This window comes from Triticum aestivum, chromosome 7B (assembly GCF_018294505.1).
Source record: "Triticum aestivum cultivar Chinese Spring chromosome 7B, IWGSC CS RefSeq v2.1, whole genome shotgun sequence".
NCBI lineage: Eukaryota > Viridiplantae > Streptophyta > Magnoliopsida > Poales > Poaceae > Triticum > Triticum aestivum.
This window is the reverse complement of record NC_057813.1, coordinates 557,883,534-557,901,808: the sequence shown is the minus strand read 5'-3', so window position 1 is coordinate 557,901,808 and position 18,275 is coordinate 557,883,534. Positions and strand designations below refer to the sequence as shown.

General features: G+C 44.9%; 2 long non-coding RNA genes across 2 annotated transcripts; one reads left to right on the top strand and one right to left on the bottom strand.

Annotated features, from left to right (window-relative positions):
* Positions 1–10,530: 10,530 nt before the first annotated feature.
* On the top strand, positions 10,531–13,023 carry LOC123162713 (uncharacterized). Its single transcript, XR_006481438.1, has 3 exons — positions 10,531–11,305; positions 11,698–11,790; positions 11,962–13,023. It is a non-coding gene; the product is annotated as an uncharacterized lncRNA (long non-coding RNA).
* Positions 13,024–13,885: 862 nt separating this feature from the next.
* LOC123162712 (uncharacterized) lies at positions 13,886–15,033 on the bottom strand. Its single transcript, XR_006481437.1, has 3 exons — positions 14,879–15,033; positions 14,619–14,675; positions 13,886–14,120 (listed from the first exon to the last, which is right to left on the bottom strand). It is a non-coding gene; the product is annotated as an uncharacterized lncRNA (long non-coding RNA).
* Positions 15,034–18,275: the final 3,242 nt, after the last annotated feature.

The following is an 18,275-nucleotide window of genomic DNA, read 5'->3' as shown; positions in this document are numbered from 1 at the left end:
CATGGCTTTCCCCCTCTGGTCCTTGTCCTTCATGGCGATGATAGCCCCTCTAAGATCCTCCTCCATGGCCTCCGATGATGATGGCCCCCTCCGGCAGGGTGCCGGAGAGGGCCTAGATTGATTTCTCGTGGCTACAGAGGCTTGCGGCGGTGGAACTTCCGATATAGGTTAATTCCCGAAGGTTTCTGTATTTATAGGAATATTTGTCGTTGGTTTCACGTCAGGGGGGTCTCCGGGCTGTCCACAAGATAGGGGGTGCGCCCTAGGGGGGCGCCCCCCACTCTCGTGGGCAGCCCGGGACTCTTCTGGCCCAACTCCGATGCTCCATGGTCTTCTTTTGGTCCATAAAAAATCCTCAAAAATTGGCACGTCAATTGGACTCAGTTTGGTATCCCTTTTCTGTCAAACACAAAAACAAGGAAAAAACAGAAACTGGCACTGGGCTCTAGGTTAATAGGTTAGTCCCAAAAATCATATAAAATGACATATAAATGCATATAAAACATCATAGATGGATAATATAATAGCATGAATACTTCATAAATTATAGATACATTGGAGACGTATCAGCATCCCCAAGCTTAATTCCTGCTCGTCCTCGAGTAGGTAAATGATAAAAGAAATAATTTATGAAGTGTGAATGCTAGCAGGAGCACAAGTTTGATCAATGATAATTTCAATCACCTTTTCTAGCATCAATATGTGTCATAATAGTAGCTTATCTCATAAAACTTTTCATGATCAAGTAACAATCTATTCACAATGTCAAGTATGGTTCACAAACTTCATTGAGAACTAACAAACTATAATCTCAGTCATTGAAGCAATTGCAATTTATCATAACATCAGAAAGAGTCAAGAATAGAGCTTTTCAGCAAGTCGACATACTCAACTATCATATAGTCTTCTACAATTGCTAACACTCACGCAATACTTGTGGTTATGGAGTTTCAGCCGGACACTGAGAAAGATAGGGGCTTATTGTGTTGCCTCCCAACGTATTCACCTTTAGGTGATGTCAACAATAATAGCCCATGCTAACTTACATCCAATTGGATATATATATATCATGATCTTTCAAACACGAGGAGCTTGCCAAAGGATAAAATGAAAAAGGGAAAGGTGAGGATCACCTTGACTCAAGCATAAAGTAAAAACATAAAGTAAAAGATAGGCCCTTCGCAGAGGGAAGCAGAGGTTGTCATGCGCTTTTAGGGTTGGATACAAAAATCTTAATGCGAAAGAACGTCACTTTATATTGCCCCTTTATGTGGACCTTTATTATGCAGTCTGTCACTTTTATTACTTCCACAACAAGATCGTACAAAGCTTATTTTCTCCACACTAATAAGTTATGCATATTTAAAGAGCAATTTTTATTGCTTGCACCGATGACAACTTACTTGAAGGATCTTACTCAATCCATAGATAGGTATGGTGGACTCTCATGGCAAAACTGGGTTTAAGGATATTTGGAAGCACAAGTAGTATCTCTACTTGGTGCAAGGAATTTGGCTAGCATGAGGGGGAAAGGCAAGCTCAACATATTTGGAAGGTCAATGACAATATACTTTAACTGAGATGTGAGAAAACACAAATCATTACGTTGTCTTCCTTGTCCAACGTCAACTCTTTTAGCATGTCATACTTAATGAGTGCTCCCAATCATAAAAGATGTCCAAGATAATATATTTGTATGCGAACCTCTCTTTCCTTGTTACTTTCTATTAATTGCAACGATGACCAAAACTACGTTTGCCAACTCTCAACAACTTTTATGCCTCATACTCTTTATATGTGAAGTCATTACTATCCATGTTATAATCATATGAAACATATAAAAATTCAGATGTATGACATTCAATTCATTCCCCCATTTACTCATAGGATATACATGAAGCACATGAGTAAATGACAAACTACTCCAAAAGATATGAGTGAAGGACATTGAGTAGTCAAATAATTAACTAGCCATGGGAGGGTCCCTTTTTCTATTCAATATTTCAGATCCAATGATTTTATTCAAACAGCAAGTAAAATCGAAAACACACTCCAAGCAAAACACATATCATGTGACGAAAATATAGCTCCGAGTAAGATGTACCGATAGTTTTGAAGACGAAAGAGGGGATGCCTTCCGGGGCATCCCCAAGCTTAGGCGCTTGAGTCTTCCTTGAATATTACCTTGGGGTGGCTTGGGCATCCCCAAGCTTAGGGTCTTTACACTCCTTATTCTCCTCATATCGATATCTCGCCCAAAACTTGAAAACTTCAATCACACATAACTTAATGGAATTTCATGAGATAGGTTAGTATGATAAAGAGTAAACCATGCACTTTCGTACTGTAAAAGACAAGGTTCATAATTGTTTTCACATAATTCCTACTGTAACATATCATTTCTACGATTTATATTGAGAAATATAAGCCATAGAAACTAGAAAACAAGCAAACTATGCAGTGAAAACAGAATCTGTCAGAAACAGAACAGTCTGTAATGATCTGAACAATAACCATACTTCTGCTACTCCAAAAATTATGAAATAAATTGGTGGACGTGAGGAATTTGTCTATTAATCTTCTTCAAAATGAATCAACTCAAAATCACTCTTCTGTAAAAAATGACAGCTAATCTCGTGAGCGCAAAGTTTCTGTTTTTTACAGCAAGATCACATTAACTTTCACCCAAGTCTTCCCAAAGGTCTTACTTGGCACTTTATTGAAACAAAAGCTATAAAACATGATTAATACAGTAGCTTAATCATGTATACACACAAAAACATTAAGGATAAATATTGGGTTGTCTCCCAACAAGCGCTTTTCTTTAATGCCTTTTAGCTAGGCATGATGATTTCAATGATGCTCGCATAAAAGAAAAGAGTTGAAACACAAAGAGAGCATCATGAAGAATATGACTAGCACATTTAAATCTAACTCACTTCCTATGCCTAGGGATTTTGTGAGCACACAATTTATAGGAACAAAAGTCAACTAGCATAGGAAGGCGAAACAAGTATAACTTCAAAACTTTAAGCACATAGAGAGGAAACTTGATATTATTGCAACTCCTACAAGCACATATTCCTCCCTCAATAGCAACTTTGTTCTCATACTCAATTGGAACCTGTTCCGAAATAGTGGAATACTAACTAAAGTTGACACTCTTCCAAATCCACTTTCATAAATATCGTACGAAGATTCAACACCCTCCAAGATAGTGGGATCACTAATTCCTAAAGTTGACACTCTTCCAAACCCACTTTAAATTATAGTATTATTCATACTCCAAAAGATATAAGTGAAGTTCTTGGAGCATTCTACAATTAATATAGACTAACCAACATCCAAGCTCGAGATATATAAGTGAAGGGTACGAAGCATCCTATAAAACCATACTCAAACGATTTAAGTTAAGCAGAAAGAGCAATTCTATAAGATCATACTTAAAAGATATAAGTGAAGCACATGAAGTATTATATAAATCAATGAAGAGATATCTCATAATATCATAATTCTTAAAGAAAAATAAAAACACAAAGGACACGAATCATGTGAACAAATCAAAAAACGAGGTATACCGATATTTGTTGAAGAAGAAAGATGGGATGCCAACCGGGGCATCCCCAAGCTTAAATGCTTGAGTATCCTTTAAAATATTTACTTGGGGTGCCTTGGAAATCCCCAAGCTTGAACTCTTGTCTCTCTTTATTCTTCTCACATCGGTAACTCCTCGTTCTTCAAACACTTCATTCACAAAAACTTAAACAAAAACTTGTGAGATCCGTTAGTGTAATAAAGCAAACTACCACTTTAAGGTACTGTAATTAACTCATTATTTATTTGTATTGGTGTTAAACCTACTGTATTCAAACTTCTCTATGGTTCATACCCTTACATACTAGCCATAGATGCATCAAAATAAGCAAACAACACACGAAAAACAGAATCTGTCAAGAACAGGATAGTCTATAGTAATCTGGAAGTTTAGTAAACTTCTGTAACTCCAAAAATTATGAAATAAATTTGACAATTTGAACAATTTGTACATAAGTAATGTACAAAAATTTTCAGACCCATTTGACTTTCCAGAAAAAAATGTAAATTCATGCACTACAGCCAAAGTTTCTATTTTTGTTCTGCACATAGTAAGCAAGCAATCTTATCACACTAAAACCAAAGCTTGGCACATTATTTTTATAATACAATGGATATATACAAGGGGATAATTATTTACAGATAAACTTCCATGAAAAATTCTACATTGCTTCCGTGAGCATGAACACAAGTGCTCAAGTCGACCCTCACTTCTTCAATGCATAACTTTCCAATCACTTCTCTTTTTGAAAAACTTTTTTAGGCATGAGAGGCAAGTAATTATTTTTTCGGTATTTTCATTCTTTTGAATTTTTTTGTATGTTTCACCCACAACTAAACAGAAACAAAAAGTAAAAACAAAATCTACTTAGTGAAGAAAGCAAACAAGCACACACGAGAATATCAACCCCACGCTATTGCTCCCCGGCAACGGCGCCAGAAAAGAGCTTGATAATCCCCAAGTGCAGGGAATCATCGTAGCAATTCCCAAAGGTGGAAGTGATAAGTATGGAGTGTCGAACCCACAAGGAGCTAAAGGTAAGATCAATATTCTCTCAAGCCTTATCTGCCACTAATACGACTCTACGTGCACCGAACGTTTGCTTCCAACTAGCTACAAGAAATAAAACTATGTTGTGGGTATGTAGAGGATAACTTTGTATGATATCGGAGAGCTAAAACATAAAAGTAGGTGCTGTTATCATAAAGTTAGAATATATTACTAAATAGTATAAATAGCGAGTGTGGAATAATGGTGAATCGGTGTGCGGAATTGTCCTAGGAAATTGTTAACAAGACTGATAATCACTATTGCAGTTTCATATGAGGGAGAGGCATAAGCTAACATACTTTCTCAACTTGGATCATATGCACTTATGATTGGAACTCTAGCAAGCGTCCGCAACTACTAAAGATCATTAAGGTAAAACCCAACCATAGCATTAAAGCATGAAGTCCTCTTTATTCCCATACGAAACAACCTACTTACTCGGGTTTGTGTTTCAGTCACTCACGCAACCCACTATAAGCGAATCATGAACGTATTGCAACACCCTACAGTGGGAATCCCTCATGCTTGCGCGACACGGAGGGCACCATAGGACAGCATCAAAGTAAAACATACAACTCATACCAATCTAAATCATCAATCAATCCGAAGACAAAAGATATCTACTCAAAACATCATAGGATGGCAACACATCATTGGATCATAATATGTGGCATAAAGTACCATGTTCAAGTAGGGATTACAGCAGGGTGCGGGAGAGTGGACCGCGTAAAAGAGATGAGGATGGTGATGATGATGGTGATGTTGATGAAGACAATCACTGCGGCGATGATTCCCCTCCCGATGGCACTCCGGTGCCACCAAGAGAGAGGAGGAGAGGTTCTCCCCCTTGTGCTTCCTCCTCCATGGCTTTCCCCCTCTGGTCCTTGGCCATGGCGATGATGGCCCCTCCGAGATCCTCCTCCATGGCCTCCGATGATGATGCCCCCCTCCGGCAGGGTGCCGGAGAGGGCCTAGATTGATTTCTCGTGGCTACAGAGGCTTGCGGCGGCGGAACTTCCGATCTAGATTAATTCCCGATGGTTTCTGTATTTATAGGAATATTTGGCGTTGGTTTCACGTCAGGGGGGTCTCCGGGCTATCCACGAGATAGGGTGGGGGGGCGCCCCCACTCTCGTGGGCAGCCCGTGACTCTTCTGGCCCAACTCCGATGCTCCGTGGTCTTCTTTTGGTCCATAAAAAATCCTCAAAAATTGGCACGTCAATTGGACTCCGTTTGGTATCCCTTTTCTGTAAAACACAAGAACAAGGAAAAAATAGAAACTGGCACTGGGCTCTAGGTTAATAGGTTAGTCCCAAAAATCATATAAAATGACATATAAATGCATATAAAACATCATAGATGGATAATATAATAGCATGAATACTTCATAAATTATAGATACGTTGGAGACGTATCATCTGCAGGCGCCCGTTCCACTACCCCACAATAAGTGTGCACGTACACGCGCAGTTACTGCCCGGGGAAGTGCAACCGGCCCCTAGATGCCGCAATAAATCCGCGCGCATGGACCGAGGGCGCACGGTGGTGGGCCCCGGCCCGTCGCCTAGTCCCGTCATGTGCGTGGCCTGTTAGGCCCCTCCGACTTCTGGGCACCACGTGGCGCCCGCGTGAAGCCCGAGGGATTGCCCCAAGATTCGACGGACTCCTCGGTTCCCACCACGACCGGGATGTCGCGATCCGGTTTTCGAGAAAACCGGTACACAGTGGGTGTTGTCGGACCCGGCGCTTGCAGAATCCGCCTTGCTTAAGGGGGAAACTGCGAAGGCCACTCATCCGAAGACGGCAGACCTTCACAGCTTTGGGGACTACTGTCAGGGGGATGGACCCCGGGCAGGCAACGGAACCCGGATCCTCTTCAAAAATAACAGGGTTGGCACCGCCCCTTAAAACCGGCACGCGCTTGGCCGGGTCGCTCGACCCGGCCAAGCCCCGCAAGCCGGCCAGACTCACTGACCCGGCAAGACACGCCGACTCGGCCCCAACGACTAGCGCAAGACAGCCGAACCCGGCACGACCAAAGCTTCCTCGACAAGCGAGCGCCACCCGCGGCGTGCTGCACAATCCAGCCGCGAGTCAGCTCCTGTCCCATCCAGGCTGTACGATGGGGACGAGTCTGCAATCAACAATGACCGAGGCAATAGTGCCCCGCCCATGCCCCTGGTCAGCAGGAACGTGGCAACAGTGCCCCTCACCTGCCCGCTGACCAGGGCTGGCGTGGCTACAGTGCCCCCGCCCTCATCGCTAACGACAGCAAGCGGCAACCTGACGAAGAGCACTGTAGTGACTCGACTCGGCCACACCCTGACGCTCGACAAGACGGCGCATAGTCCCCCTAGGCCCACGGGGCCCGCACCTAGGGGAACCCGGCAAACCACAAGCCCTCAGCGGGACCCAGCCTGGGTCCCCGGACACCGACAATACGGACCCACCGACTTGTAACATTACCATTGTACCCCTGGGGGGTTGGTCTATAACCCCCCCCCCCAAGGAGCCCACGATCAGAGAGGGAGGCGGGCAAGAAACTGATACGAGAGAAAAGCAAGTAAGCATATGACTAGCCACCAAACAATAACACCGGAGAGAAGGAGCAGCCCAAGCCTTGGCCAGCTTCCTTCCTCCTCCATACAGCTCCAGGAGCAACATTGTACTATCGATCATCCAACTACACTCGGCAGGACTAGGGGTATTATCTCTCCGGAGAGCCCCGAACCTGGGTATGTCCGGCGTACCGCGCCCGCTCATGCCAACCTCGCCTCGGGAGTCCACCAGTGCCCTCGAGCCTCCTCCTCTCTTTAGCCATCCCTTGGCATCTGTCGTGCGCCCACCACGACACCCCCCTTTCCTATTCCAAGAAGGAGAAGGGGGAAGGAGGATGTGGAGAGAAGGAAGGAGAGGGGGAGCGTCGCCCCTTCCCCTTGTCCAATTCGTACTGGGGAAAGGGGGGTCACGTGCCACCTCTTGGCTGCCCTCTCTCTTCTCCACTAAGGCCCATGAGGCCCAATAGCTTCCCGGGGGGTTCCGGTAACCCTCGGTACTCCGGTTATATCCGAAACTTCTCCGAAACACTTACGATGTCTGAATATAGTCGTCCAATATATCAATCTTTATGTCTCGACCATTTCGAGACTCCTCGTCATGTCCGTGATCACATCCGGGACTTCGAACTACCTTCGGTACATCAAAACACATAAACTCATATTATCGATCGTCACCGAACGTTAAGCGTGCGGACCCTACGGGTTCGAGAACTATGTAGACATGACCGAGACACGTCTCCGGTCAATAACCAATAGCGGAACCTGGATGCTCATATTGGCTCCCACATATTCTATGAAGATCTTTATCGGTCAAACCGCATAACAACATACGTTGTTCCCTTTATCATCGGTATGTTACTTGCCCGAGATTCGATCATCAGTATCTCAATACCTAGTTCAATCTCGTTACCGGCAAGTCTCTTTACTCATTCTGTAATGCGTCATCCTACAACTAACTCATTAGTCACATTGCTTGCAAGGCTTATAGTGATGTGCATTATCGAGAGGGCCCAGAGATACCTCTCCGACAATCAGAGTGACAAATCCTAATCTTGACCTATGCCAACACAACAAGTACCATCGGAGACACCTGTAGAGCACCTTTATAATCACCCAATTACGTTGTGACGTTTGGTAGCACACAAAGTGTTCCTCCGGTATTCGGGAGTTGCATAATCTCATAGTCATAGGAACATGTATCAGTCATGAAGAAAGCAATAGCAATATACTAAATGATCAAATGCTAAGCTAACGGAATGGGTCAAGTCAATCACATCATTCTCTAATGATGTGATCCCGTTAATCAAATGACAACTCATGTCAATGCTAGGAAACTTAACCATCTTTGATTCAACGAGCTAGTCAAGTAGAGGCATACTAGTGACACTTTGTTTGTCTATGTATTCATACATGTACTAAGTTTCCGATTAATACAATTCTAGCATGAATAATAAACATTTATCATGATATAAGGAAATATAAATAACAAATTTATTATTGCCTCTAGAGCATATTTCCTTCAAATATGTAGGAGCCAATATGAGCATCCAGGTTCCGCTATTGGTTATTGACCAAAGACGTGTCTCAGTCATGTCTACATAGTTCTCAAACCCGTATGGTCCACATGCTTAACGTTCGGTGACGATCGGTAATATGAGTTTATGTGTTTTGATGTACCAAAGGTAGTTCGGAGTCCCGAATATGATCACAGACATGACGAGGAGTCTCGAAATGGTCGAAACGTAAAGATCGATATATTGGATGACTATGTTTGGACATCTGAAGGGTTCCGAGTAAGTTTGGACAAATACCGGAGTACCAGGGGGTTAACGGAACCCCCCGGGGAGTGTAATGGGCCTCATCGGCCTTGGTGGAGAGAGGAAGGGGCGGCCAGGGCAGGCCACGCGCCCCTCCCCTCTGGTCCGAATTGGACTAGGAGGGGGGCGGCGCCCCCCCCCCCCTTTCCTTCCCCCTCCCTCCTCCTTCCTTCCCTCCTACTCCTACTCTTGGCAGGGGTGGAATCCTACTTCCGGTGGGAGTAGGACTCCCCTTGGGGCGCCTAGGAGGCCGGCCCCTTCCCCCTCCTCCACTCCTTTATATACGGAGGAGGGGGGCACCCCATAGACACACAAGTTGATTATTGATCTTTTAGCCGTGTGCGGTGCCCCCTCCACCATATTCCACCTCGGTTATATCGTAGCGGTGCTTAGGCAAAGCCCTGCGTCGGTAGCTTCATCATCAATGTCATCACACCGTCGTGCTGACGGAACTCTCCCTTGAAGCTCTACTGGATCGTGAGTTCGTGGGACGTCACCGAGCTGAACGTGTGCAGATCGCGGAGGTGTCGTATGTTCGTTACTAGGATCGGTCGATTGTGAAGGCTTATGACTACATCAACCGCGTTGTCATAACACTTCCGCTTACAGTCTACGAGGATACGTGGACAATATTCTCCCCTCTCATTGCTATGCATCACCATGATCTTGCATGTGCGTAGAATTTTTTTTTTTGAAATTACTACGTTCCCCAACAACATGTGTAGGAGAATCCCTTATAAAGGAATCTCAACTCTTATCCACTCATGAGGTGGTACTAAACTCTTCACCATCATGTCATTACACTTCACATGGGCCTTTGAAAGTTTAAGGAATTATTATTTATATGGGCCTAAACCTCATCTATAGTTGAGCAGAAATTACAGGGGTGCAGTTGGAAGTTTATAAGACGGCTGAGAGAAATCAGGGTAAATATCCAAGGACCAAGACGAAATCATCCTCAGATCCAATGGTCAGCACCGCAGTCGCACAGAATCTTCATTGCCGAGAGTCACTGAGCTCTACCAGGCCTCAGTTTTTTGAAAGTCTTTACTTGTGGGATGGTATACTACTGATAACTCCAGAGAGCTTATTACCGTCTGCATATTTCTGAAACAGATACTGCATCAAGGCAAGCTAGAACGGCGACCGGTTTGAGCATTGCAACTAATCTTTATCTTTATCTTTACCTACTACTCCCTCCGTTTCTAAATATTTGTCTTTTTAGATATTTTAAATGGACTATCACACGAATATATATATAGATATATTTTACAGTGTAGATTCACTCATTTTGCTTTGTATGTAGTCACTTGTTGAAATCTCTAAAAAGACAAATATTTAGGAATAGAGGAAGTAATAAAATGGCTACCGCGTCTGTGTGCTTACCCGTGGCGGTCTTTTTACAAATAGGCCCTCCTGTTTTCTAGGAATTACACCCGCAGTCTCTCCTTAAGTGTATTCTGAAAAATCGTTTCGGGTTTACTAATTTACCCCTCAGTTTGTTAGAATTCAACCCGCGATCTGAAGAACGGCGGCGGCCGCTCCAGCTTGCAGCGGACGGATCTATGTGCGGCAGGGGCTGGGGAGGATCCGAGACGGGCGGCGACGACGTGGGTCGCCGATGACAACGAGGAAAGCCAGAGCGCGACTTCCCGGGCGGACCCATGGCATCCGGGGCTCCTGTCAGAAAGGAGACAGGGAGATGGGGGGAGGAGAAAAGGGGGGAAAGGAGGGGAGGTGCGGCGACAGGAGGTCGGACGAGGCGGCGGCTTCCTGCAGTAGACGGCAACGCGGTGCAGGGTGCTGTCCACGGGTGTCATGGGGCCGTCCTCCTCACCTCAGCTTCCTGGACCTCACACGCCTGCTCCCTTGCCAAGTACGTACGTCCAAGCGGCCACCATACTCACCACCTCCGCCGACTTCCCCTATGGTGCCAATCTCAAGAGCCCCGACAGCTCGATTCCGTGCATCCCGGCTCGATTACTTCAAGGAGGAGGAGGATGAACGCGTGGCGGAGGTCCTGGACACGGCCGACTGTCCCAGGAAGGTCTGCAGCAACGGCGGCCTCTGGTGCACGCGGAGGTCTCCGTCTCCGTGGAGGTGGAAATTTAATTCGACCTCACCTGGGGCTGCCGGCGGACTCCTCCCGAAGCTCCTGCACGCCGCCACGATGAGCACGCCCAGGCTCGTGATGGCCTCGAATACAAATACGGTCTGCGGCCACAGGCGGAGACCAGCGCCCTCTGGATCGCCAAGCTCTGTTCAAACCAAAAGACAAGCGTAGGTCAGTGCATATCATTGATCAGTATATGTTTGTCATTGCCAACTAGATATACTGCTGTAGATTGCCGAAGATAAAGCCATTTCTCAAAGGTTTTTGCTGCTACTGGTTGTTGGATTCATCAGACAGATAGCCTTTTAGAGTTGGCAATGGATTTGGGATTATTGATAGCCTAGCCACTGAACAGCGAACAACGGAGTCAGATGTGGCTCGGAGGGCAAATACTTCACCGGCATTAATAAAACTCATACGTGCACATAGAGCAGTCCTGAATGGTTCACCACAAAACTTCAGAAGTATCCAGACTTGCTAAACTTTTATTCATTAACAGTGAGAGTAAGATGTCTTGACAATTAGTCCGCTGGAAAATCTTATGTGCTATTTGTTTCATGTAGGTTTTCGAATTGCTTGAAGTTATACAGTTGAGATGTCTAGACATTTCAATGAAATACCCTCAGTTGCTTTGAAATCTGAGAGCTGAATCGTAGGTGTGCATTTGAACCTGTGAAATTATTATTTTGTTTTTTGTTATCTCATCAATTTTGCCCTGCCATACAGAAATGTCCATTTGGTTTCTGTCTGCTGTCCTGCAGACGGACTCAATAGTGGCTCTGTTATCTTGCTGTTGATTGAGTTGATTCCTATTTTTCCTCTGGCAGAAATTGAAAACAGATAAGTGCAGATAATAAGCGCGAACAGGTCCATCAATTTCGCGAACCCCATATATCCATGATCTGATAAGCTGGACCTGAGATCAAATATCACACTGATTATTGATTGCAGAAAGCTAAGTATCAACTATGCCCGAATAATGAGCGGATGCTTTGCAGATTTTGTCTTCTGTAGACTGAATACTGCCAGTGACTATATTATCCAGCAGAGCACTTATATGCCTTCACTAAGAACAAAAGGTGGGTACTTGCAACCACTTATTCTTCCTTGTAACTGCAAAAAGAATATCCTCAGGAGATGAGTGGCCAATATAAGCAGGCAACAGAATTTGCTTGCTTGATATGAGATGCCCAGCATTATTATGTCTGTGTTACGCAGAGGTCTCCGTGGAGGTGGAAATTTAATTCGGCCTCACCTGGGGCTGCCGGCCTCCCTGAGCTCCTGCTGCCGGCGGCCTCCTCCCGAAGCTCCTGCCGGCCTCCTCCCAGAGCACCAAGCACGAACAAGGTACCGTGCTGCACACCTGAAGGTCACCCATCTACTCTCCGCAAGCCAAATCCTCTTTTGAAATTGAGCAGTTGATCAAATTAACTAGGAAACCTTGACACACACTTGCGTCCAGTAGCTCGATCTGCTGGTGCTAGGAGGGGATTACCCTTAGAGTTGCAGCCGGTGCTGAGCACTCATAGTTTCAGGTATTATTTCTTAGTTAATTTGTTCAAGATGGATGTGGCTGATTCGATATTTCGATTGGAAAAAATTCTTGAAGTCTGTAACCCAGTTTATGTCTCAATGAGCCAAAACAGTGGGAAGTTTCTGTTTCGTGGAAGAACTATGAGTGCAAGCGAACCAAGAAGCACACAAAACAGTGAGCTAACTATAGTCCCGTTGAGCTCCTAGCTACAGCGTACTCAGCAGAGCACTGCTTGCGATGGAGGCTCATTGACATCTGCCAGATATAGTAAGGATAAAAATTATGTTTGCTGAACAACGGTTGTATTTATTTTCGCACAATGCGTTTTTACACATGCTTCTCAAAAATAATTACATTGTGTTTGCTGATCTGATGTTTAATCTCCATACACACAAATTATGTATTTATTTACGCTGCGAAACTGATATGCCCAATAGCATTGTGTCTTCCTTGAACACTAAGTTCACGCTTTAAAAAAGGTAATTTAAAATTGTGAAGTCCAGCTAAGAGAAAAATACATATCCATTTCTTTATTACCCCAGAGGGGCCCACCCTGGTGGGACCGAGAGAAAGGAAGTTATATATATATATATATATATATATATATATATATATATATATATATATATATATATATATATATATATATATATGCGAGAAAGCTAATTTCCTGCTGGCAGGAATTTAGCTAGAGATCCGCACGGTCCCGATTTTGTTGGATTTGAATCCAACGATCGCCGCACGACCTGGAACTCGCAACAGATCTGAAAGGTTCTCCCAGCGCACGATCCGGATACCGCGGCGCGCCGCGCGACAACTTTCCCCCGACTTCAATGCACGTACGATTGGTTTCGCTGATTCCGGAACGCTAGTCTCCACAGTTTTTTACCTCCGCGTGAAAATAGGATCGCATGCTTTTGGACACGATCACATGCATTGGGTGGGTCCAGGAAAAGGAAACAACGTGAGGATGTGAGAAAAATTACTTACGTCAATGCTTCACCAGAGATTAGAACCTGGAAATCCATATGCATGGCGTAGCCCAATAACCAACTAACCTCGGCACATCTTTTGTTTTGATAGACTAGTAAACATGCACATGCAATGCACGTCTGAAATTTTGATCAAATGTGATAGACGTCAATATAAAAAAGGCAATCCCATATATATATGAATCAAATAATGCACATCTCAAGTGTTGACCAAATGTGCTACATTTTATTTTAATATAAAAGAAAACAATCCCAAGTATATGAATTAAATAGATACACAATGTATGCGGTGTTGCTCAAGTTGTATTTTCAAAAGTGGGATGCCATTGTCGTCATGTTGCTGCATAGAGACGGTAATATGGGAGTGTTCGGTGTCCCTCCGCTCCCAGACTCAGCTCGCGGAGCCGGCGGAGTTGTAGGCTGAAAGTAGGTGCTCCGCAAATCCTCTAATTCCACGGATCTGGTGGATATCCGAACAGGGCATATATATGTTACAAAAAAGTGGGATGCCATTTATTAAGTCTTTCATATGCTAGTACTGCATCATGCTTAATTACATTCTAGTTGTTTTACAAACCGAAGCAACTGGAGTACACTTGTATGTTGTTCTCTCTAACGGCCAAAAAAACAAATAGGAATGCATTTCTTGCTAACAAATCTGAAAGCAAAGTATCAACCTAAATACCGTCAAACAGTCAAATCATGTGAGGCTAGATAACTGCAAGAGCATCAAACTCCACAAAAAAATGGTCTCAACATTTAGAAAAGTCAATAATGGGCTCATAGATGACATATGCAGACAAACAATATGCCAACAAATAATTACCAGTACCTAAATATCATTGAACTACATATTGTGATGCTTTGTTTATTCAGTCAATGAGCCAAGAGCAAGAAAAGTTTTCCTTTGAGGGTGATATTTGGAAATATTTCAGATGCGGAGTAGGAAAAGATTTACCTTGGCCTCTCACCCACACCATATTTTGCATGTTGTGGTAGCAAAACCAGTAATATTCTGCCGAGATATAAAACCATACAGGAAAGATATTTATTTTCACATACATGAATTCTTGCCCAAATACAAAAAAAAAACAAGAATTGTGTATCCAACGCAACTTTACCTAGAGCATATATAGAATGCCATGTTCTCTTAATAAAGTTTTAAATGCTTGATGATACATGGTAGTAAAAACATGTTTACAACAGAACAGAGGTTACCACAATGCCGTGTCAAGAGTTTTTTCCTCGGATGGCATCTGTCAAGAGAAAAAGACAGTATTTGAAAACACTTCATGGATAGAAGAGTAAGAAATATGGTTGAATGTAGGGCTGCTTACTTGCACCTAAGCTCTTGAAAACAAATAATGAACCCCTTTTTTCCATAGGTCAAAGACATATTCTAGCATATAAAAATCATGCCTAGAAACTTAACATTTTGCCCCCAGAGTGCTATAAATATTCTGTCGATTTTCTTGGCATAAGCAAAAAGCTATGCAAAATTAATTTTGAAGTTACTAATACAATATTTTATATAGGTTGTGAACAAAGCATCATGATTGTACAGTCAAGTTGTACAAAGTACGGACCAAAATGATGTGGCATCAATGAATTCAAGATATAATTCCTCTCCTCTACCAAGCTGATAATTATTTATCTGCACATGTATGATGCAGACCCATATAATGGATATGCAAATGTAAAAAGTAGCTGCTAACTCCACTATTTAGGGATAGAGCAATTGCCATCTCTAGAGTAAAATCAAACTGTAGGATCCTCATAAGCGTCTTTCTGAACAGCAACCTTTTTCTTCACTTCCTCCTCTCTTACCAGTACATTCTAAATATATGTAAGGGTAGAAGGAGATATAAGTCATCCCTGTTTAGGCTGCTTCTAAAGGCATCTCTTCTTGTGTCATACATTTTTCTCCTCCCTATCTTCTCTTCTTAATTGGCTGGACCATTAGGAGAACGATAAGAAATTTTAATCAGAATGAAGAGAAGATCAAACAAATCAATTTGAAAGATTGGGAGGAGCAGAAGGAGGGATTTCACAATTTCACTAAATCACTGTCGAATTCATGAACAACATCTTGCGCTTCCGGGTAGCTATCATCCCGTCCTTCATGCGAGAAAGAAGGCCATTAACCTAAAGATAAGAAAAAGGATTGGTGGTGAAAGGAGAAGGTTATATTTGTCCTTAGAGCAAGATCAGGAAGCACACCTGGGATGTATTTGTTTCAGCAGTTCATGACTGAATATAGATCTGATTTCTTGATAGTCATGAAAACAATCATCCTGGGAATAAATGATGCAAAATCCAGGAGAGAAAAACTTCTACAAAAATAAACATAGCACCTGCAAGACATCTTAAAGCAAACATGCCATGAAGTTGTAAGATGGATAAGTAATATCTAAATGAAGATGAAAATTTGCTAAGTTGAATAACAAATAGAGATATTGTACGATAGACTTTGATGATCTTGAAATCACTATCACCAACCATAGTGACCCTGGAATGGGGTTCAGAGCTATCCAGCCTAACAATACTGTTAATCTATCTGGAGAGGACTCATTTCTCGATTCTGTGTCTCTCCGTGTCCTCCTAATCTGGAGAGGACACACAGAGAGTTCCTATCAATTTATTTCTCGTTTCTTTATCGAAAATATCAATTTATTTCTCCTGTCATGTCTACCATGTAACTCGATGCTAATAAACACTGAGTGTACCTTAAAAACAGTAGCATATACCCCCAGAATGACCAGCCAATTAGTCCGTGCACAACATGCAATTGCCATCTTCTGTGTTCCAGATTTCTTTGCACAAATAAATCTAGTGGCAACATCAGCAATCCAACTGAAGCCCCCATGGAAGGTAAGCGGGCAATCCCATCAAAAAATCTTCTAGTTTCCCGTTTGCAACATACACAGAATGACAGGATACACCAGCAGTCTACTGAAAACACAGGCATTAGAAAAGCAGGCAGTCAATTACCTGTGATGCGACAGTATGGGACCGCGTGGGGAAGAACTTCAGAACCTTCACCTACAGAAACTAAACAAAGACATCAGGCAAGATGCTTCATTCCATCGTGTTAGTGGCAGAGAAGGTGCAGAACTGTGTATGTGAGAGAGGAAAAGTAGATTAGAGAAAGAAAGAGATGTACCTGCAGGTTTCATTCATCAACTACAAAAGGGTGTGGAGCTAGGGTCCCTCACCATTGGATGCAGGCACACCCCTTCAGAGAGGAGACACGCGGTCGGCATCTGCCTCCCCGCCGCGCACAACAGGGCCACCTCCCTCGCCCATGTCCTCACCGATGCCTACGCGGCGCTCGCCGACTGCGCCGTCCCTGGAGGGACTTCCCCTTCGCGGGGCACCTCTTACTCGTCGGAGGCGGCAGTGCGTGGAGGAGGGATGGTGGCGACGGCGGACCGGGCGGCGCGCCAGCGGCCCCGACGGCTCGGCTGGGCGCGGCGGCCCTGATGGCTCGGCTCTCGTCTGGGCGCGGCGCGTTGTGGATGGGGCGGGAAGGGGCCGGACCGGGCGGCGCGTGGACGGGGCGGCCGAGCAGCTGGAGAGTGGGCGTGGTGTTCCGGTGGCGTGCAAACGGAGGCGGCGGTGGCTGGCGGGGAGTATGTGGGGGGAAGAAGTCGGGCAAGGGCCAAACTGCCCGAGGGCGTGCTCGCGGGAGTGGCAGCAGAGGAAGGCCGGCGGGATGCTCACGCTCTCCCACCTTGTTGGGGCAGCAGAGGAGGACCGGCGGGCGGCTGCTCACGTTCGCGGCGGAGGAGAAGAGGATGGGCGGGAGGAGGGCGGCGGCGGCAGAGGCTGGCGGGCGGCGGGAGGAGGGCGAGGATGAGCGGGAGGCGGGAGAGGATGGGCGGGCGGCTACTGACGGTCGCGGCGGTTCCGGATGTCCCGCGGCGAAGGTCTCCGGCAGAGCCCCCGGCGCGCACGGGCGGCGGCCTCCGGCTGTCCGAGGGCGAAGGGCGCGACGGTCGGCCGCGACCTGTGGCGACTCCCGCAGCGAAGGACGGCGGCGCCCGCGGCGGCGGCGCCGACTGTCCCGCGGCGAAAGGCGCAACGGTGGGCGGCTCCCGCAGCGAAGGAGCGACGGGCGGCGGACGGCGCGGGGAGGAGCAAGAGGGGGCAAGAGGTCGTGCGGAGGGGGGCGAGAGATCGTGCGTACAGTTGTTTCTCCTTTTTTTTAAGGGCGTGGCTGGTTAGTAATCGATTAAGTGTGTGGTTAGCGATCGATTAAGGGCGTGGTTGGTAGCGTTAAACACAGAAAAATTAATGACCATTAGATATTGCTAATGGATGGGTGTGATTGTTTGGATCTGCTCCTCTCTTTCTTTTATAGGTGTAGTAGAAGGAAATCAACATTTTTTATCTTCGTTTACAATTGCATTAGTATAGAGATATTTTCTAAGTTTTTTCAGCCTTGTCTAGTAATACATCATTTTGCGCTATAACTCAAGTGCAGAAAATAAGACTGATATATCTTGGGTCCAGGTTGGTGGCACCAACCGGGACCAATAGGCATCCACGCGTCAGCATCTCAGGTGCTGGGTTTTTTTTTTGAAGGGGGTGGGGTTGGGGGTTTTTGGGGGGT